This window comes from Humulus lupulus, chromosome 1 (genome assembly GCF_963169125.1).
Source record: "Humulus lupulus chromosome 1, drHumLupu1.1, whole genome shotgun sequence".
Classification (NCBI taxonomy): Eukaryota; Viridiplantae; Streptophyta; class Magnoliopsida; order Rosales; family Cannabaceae; genus Humulus; species Humulus lupulus.
The window spans coordinates 265,406,568-265,412,567 of NC_084793.1; positions in this window are offsets into that span (position 1 = coordinate 265,406,568).

Consider the following 6,000-nt stretch of genomic DNA (forward strand, 5'->3'; position numbering starts at 1 on the left):
TCCCCGATGAAACTCCAAAGGTACACTTGAGCGGGTTTAGCTTCATTCTGAATTTTCTGAGGGTGTCAAACATCCCACCAAGGTCGCTTGTGAGCTCCTCTACCTTCCATCTTTTTACCAACATACCATCTACATATACTTCCATATTTCTTCCTATCTAATTTTCAAACATTCTATTTGCCAACCTTTGATAAGTAGCACCTACATTCTTTAAACCAAAAGGCATCACCTTGTAGCAATAAAGCCCCTTGTCTGTTATAAACGAAGTGTGCTCCTCATCGACTGGGCTCACAGGTATTTGATTGTACCCTGAATATGCATCCATAAAGCTGAGTAGCTCGTGCCCAGCCGTGGCGTCTACTAACTTATCTATCCTAGGAAGTGGGAAGCCGTCTTTAGGGCAGGCTTTATTGAGGTTAGTAAAATCCACGGAAGTCCTCCACTTTCCATTGGGCTTCGGGACTAAAACTGGGTTGGATACCCATACTGGGTAGAATGCTTCTCAGATAAACCCATTTTCCTTCAACTTGTCAACTTCTTATTTTAGGGCTGCATATCTTTCTAGATATGGCGCCTTCCTTTTCTACCTCACAGGTCTTGCTTTTGGGTCGATGTTCAAGTGATGGCACATGAGCGACGGATCTATCCCCACCATGTCCTCGTGACTCCAGGCGAACACATCGAGGTTAACTTTTAGAAATTCTACTAGCTTTTCCTTCACGATATCTGGAAGGTTTCTCCCTACCTTCAACTTTCTCAACGGCTCAGTCATAACTGTGACCTCTTCCAACTCCTCCACTGGCTTGGCCCTAGGTTCCTCCACGACCAGTGGGTCCAATTCGTGTGGGTTTATGCTTCCATGTACTACCATTGCCATAGGCACTGGCGATTTTATGGCTGTGTGGAAGGATGTGTTATAACATTCCCTCGCTTCCTTCTACTCTCCTTTCATGGTCAATATCCCCCTAAGAGTTGGGAATTTCATGGACAAGTGATATACTGAGGTTATCGCCTTCAATTCTCTTAGGGAGGGTCTTCCTAATACCGCATTGAAGGTTGAGGTGTAGTCTACCACAACAAAGTTTGCCATTATGGTGGTTTGTCTTGGATACAGGATGTCTACGGATCTTCCATTGTCCACCAGGACCCAATGCACCCTCATGTTAGCAAGTTGTACAATCAACACCAAGGGATCATTGTGAGGGAAATGCACACCCCGTGCGTCTTCTTCTGTGAAGGTTATCAAGTCGTTCTTCCCCTTAAAACTCTTTGGGGGGTGTTGCTCCAAACTTAAGATGCATGGAGGCAGACTTCACCTAGCTTCCCTGACATACTTGTCTCGCCCCTTCCTCAATTCACCGCCGAACCCTGGCCCTCCGGAGATGGTCCTAACTTCTTCTTACACCTTTGGGACTACATTTCGTGCCCGTGGTGAGGGTACTCCTTCTTTCGATCTTTAGTTTTATTTGCAAACGTGTCTACCCAAGTGTCCCCTGCGTATAAGCTCTTCGATTTCTATCTTCAAATGAGTGCATTATGTGGTGGTGTGGCCAATATCTTTATGATAATGACAGTATTTACTGGGGTCTTTTTTTGATCGGTCTTTTTTCATCGGCGGGGGCCTCCTGAAAGGGAGCTGATTTTCATTTGTGATGAAGATATGCTCCTTATCATGCGTTAGGTCAGTATAAAAGGTGTAGGGGGCCTGTTTGCATTCATCAATGCGTTGGGGCTTCCGAGGCCGATCATCTCTCGAACCTTCGTAGACCCTCTTTTTCTTTGCGCTACTTAGGCCTTTCGGGTTAAGGGTTTTGGAGGGGACCTACTTTTTCTGGCCTTAAGGCTCTCGTTACCATCTTCAACACGAATATATTTCTGTGCTCGTTTATAGAAATCTTCTAAGTCAGTGACCTCAGTTTTGAGCATGTTATCCCACAACTTACTACTCGGGCGTACTCCGGCCGTAATGGCCATTTTCAATTCTCCACGGGTCAAGCTTCCTACTTTGGCTGCCTCCATATTGAACCTGTGGATATAGCTCTTTAGACTCTTGTTTTCTCCTTGTTTCACATTAGCGAAGCTAGTGCCTGGCATCGTGTAATCACGCATGGCATGATGTTGTTGGAGAAATTCGTCAGAAAATTGTTGCCAAGACCTGATGGACCATGGCTGGAGTCTTTTGAACCACTTGTATGCAGGTCCCTTTGATGTGACTACAAAGCAGAGGCATCTGACCCTGCTATTAATTCCTCTCAACTTCATCAGGTCGTTGAACGCGTCCAGGTGGTATTTAAGATCCGTATTTCCTTCATAAGGGGTCATGTGAGGCTCTTTGAAGTTGGTTGGGAGCCAGAAGGCTTAGATTTCCTTAATGAAGGGTGATTCATAATCGAACTCGTCATCGACAGCTTACCCTCCAGATGCGGTGATTATCTTGCTCCGGAGGCTCCTCATTTTGGTGTCTAGGTCTTGTCTCCTTTTGTTCAAGGAATCTCTCAAGGTGGACGGGTTAGCCTTTCCCTTCCCTTTGTCTTCCTGGGGAGCCATAAGAGGTGTAGTCCTCTTGTTCGTCCTTTTCTTGTTGAGTTCTTCCCTTAACTCCGAGGGTGTTTTCCTTGAAGTGACTTCGACTTCATTATGAGGGTCAACGTTGTTCTTCTGTTCTGGACTCTGGGGATGCTTCGATTGTCCAGGATGTTCACACTGCTTCATCCGAGGCGTATTACTAGTGGAGAGCCAAGTCCTCCCATCATCCATAAGGAATGTGGTTTCTACCCCCTCTTGGCTTTTCTCTTTTCATCTAGGAAGAGGCGTGTTTGATTTTCCTTGTAGCGGGCCATTCAACACCTCCTACATATTCTCTAAGGTGGTTTCTAGCCTTTGGTTCTTCCGGGGTAATTCACGTATCTCCTCTTCATAAAATTGAGACCAAGAGCTCGAGCTTATGGAATGCACTCGGGGATTCTTGTCAGGCCTACGCGTCGATGGACTCGAATCTCGCCAACTGGAGTTCGACACCTGTGGTGGCCTTGGGGGTGGGAACTCTCCGGCATCTCTCATGGGAGCAGCCGCTGATCTCGGATGATTCTCATCAGGCTGGACAGCTTGGGATGAGGCTTCCCTTTCATCTTCGGGAACCCAGGGTTCCTTTGGTGCATTCACATTTTCGGGTGGCGGAGGATTTTTTATGGAGGCCTTCAGCTGATCTCCATTGAGGTGGACCTCAACATCCCGTTGTTCTCTCAATTGCTTAGAGCATCTCGGCATCTTTCTCTGCCGGTATCAATGGAAGAACAGTGGCTTGGCACTTATCCTTCTCACGGACGGCGTCAAACTATTGATGGTAAGAACTCGTCAACTAAGTTAGATCAAGAACTTTGTGAGTTATAAAAGAAATAGATTCAAATCAAATGAACTTCAAGAAAATTTTCTTATGATTTCATGAACACAAAATGTAAATGCTGAACTTTTAGAATGCAAAATAGAGAGAATGTAGAGTGTCTATTTCCATTAACAATGAGTGGTTACAAAATTCTCTCCAAAAAATTCCCCCCTTTTTCAGATGAAGGAATGTCATATTTATAGTAGAGTACTAATGACTCTTAGTACATTGTGGTCCCTGGGGACATGACCCTACATATGCAGTTTATAGGTGGTAGTGGTGCCAGGAGTGTGGTGGTCGGTTCTAGTACATTTTGAGGGTTTTTTGGAGCACCTCAACTTCAGTACTTGGATGTACCTCCACCACTTGTTCAAAGAGTGTCAGAGATTGGTTGATGAGGACCGCACTAGGTACCTTACTCGTACGACCACTACTTGTCTGACATGGGTGCCTAGTTCATACCATGTGTTCTCCTGGACACGTACGTACATATCCTAACATAATCCATGCTCCGACATTCCCTTCCTCTGTTACTTTGGGCCAGTTTGGCCTTGTCTTTGTATTTCCTAACACTTGATAAGGTAGATGTGTGACTTCCTTCTTAGGAGCTAGTCGTAAGCAAGTTATAATGCTCTAGCAAGTGGGCCAAGGTGCATTAATTGAATGATAGGCGAAGGATGCCTCACCAGTGGAATGAGGCTCAAGTAACATGCCATGAAAGATGCTACGGGGCACGAGGCATTGGTGGGCATGCGGGGAAACGCACGCCAGAACGTGGCCCTTTGGACCTTCATCTGGGCAAGGTGAGGCGAGATACACCAAAGGTCACGGCTTCGCAAGGGCCTCACGTGAGGCATGGGTCTCACGTAGGGCGAGACAGCGCAGCTTCACGAGGTTGCTAGGCGGGTGAGGCGAGGCAAGGCAAGGCATTCAGTGAGGCGCAAGGTGTCCAGCGAGGCGTAAGGGGTTCAGCGAGGTGAGATGCACCAGGGGTCACGGTCTCACAAGGGCCTCACGTAAGGCACGGGTCTCGCGTAGAGCAAGACAGTGCAGCTTCGCAAAGTTGCTAGGCGGGTGAGGCGAGGTGTGAAGTCACGGCTTTGTGAGGGCCTCGCGTGGGGCGAGACGAGGCAACTTCGTGAAGGCCTCACATGGCGTGAGATGGAGAAACTTCATGAAGGCCTTGCATAGGGCATGGGTCTCGCATGGGTTGAGACACAAGGTTGCTTGGCGTGCCCGTGGTTACTAGGGGAAAGCCTCACCTTTTCTCCCGTCTGTTGAGTGAGGCCCTCTCGGAATTATGTCCGATTTTTGGCATTCACAACCTTTAATTCAAGTAACTCCTTTGACTAAACCTTTCTTCATGATGTTTCTGGTGTTGGTTCTATTCTTGCCTTATTCTTGTAGCACACTCCATTTCCTAGTCGCTACAACAATCCTGACAAATCCTTATAAACCCATCGAAATCCCACTGACCGACCCAGTTTCCCTCCGGTCTAACTGACATAACCCTAGTGGGACCTACTGATAAGGGTATTTTGGATATTATATTTGTTATCCTTTCACATTTATATAATGTTAATTTCAAGTGTTTTTAGGTGTTCTTAGCTTTGTTTTACGAGTCTTTGATTTTTTAGCGATAAAATATTTTATAAGGTATTATTGATGAATTTTATATATTTTTGTGGTTAGGAATGAATGTGCAATAATAGGACTTGAGAAAATGAAGTTTGGGACAAGTTTGAAGTGTTTTAGAAGTCCCTAAACCCGAGGTTCGAGCTTAAAGTTGAAAATTACAAAGAAAAACCTCGCAAACAGATTTTGGGTTGTGGTCGCGGCCTGGGAGTCAGAGAGTAGTGGCCACGGCCTCCATGCAAAGTTTGGCCAGAAACACCCTCTGGCCACAGCCACTAGGAATCAGTGGTCGCAACCATACGACAACATTTTTCTTATAATTTCAATTTTTAAATGTAATTTTTTGTAGGCTATAAAAGGGATTAGGGTTAACTTTTAATATAACTTTGGATTGCGAATTTTAGAGGCTAGGGCAGCAGAGGAGGAGAAAAGATATCATCATCTACATTATTCAATCTAGTTTTTCTTTCTTCTCAAAACTCTTTTATTTTCATTGAATATTTATGTTTATAAATATGAATATGATTATGGAGTAGTTTTATTTATAGTTGAGGGTTATTTCAAAACCCTAGACATGAGATCTTGAATGCATTGATGAATTTTAGTCATTCTATTCCCTTATATTAAATTGCTTATATTTTTCTATTTGAATGTTATGAATCATGTATACTCTTGTTTAGACGATCGCTAATTAGGGTTTTGCATTGTTCTACCTAATAGTTTAGGATTCTAAGTAGAGTGATAAATTACGATTAGGATATTGTGAGGGGTATTTTGATTGTGATGAAAAATAGAACCTAGGTTAAATGAATTGCATGCCTAATGAATTTGTTGCCTAGATTAACCTGTTTCCATAGAGTGTAATGCTTTTATTAGGTTGAATAGATTGCATGCTTAATGGGTTTATTTCTGGGTAAAAAGGGTTAATTAAGAGCGCTTAGCGTTAATTAAGTATAATAGGAAAATTTGGATAATTGACTGAT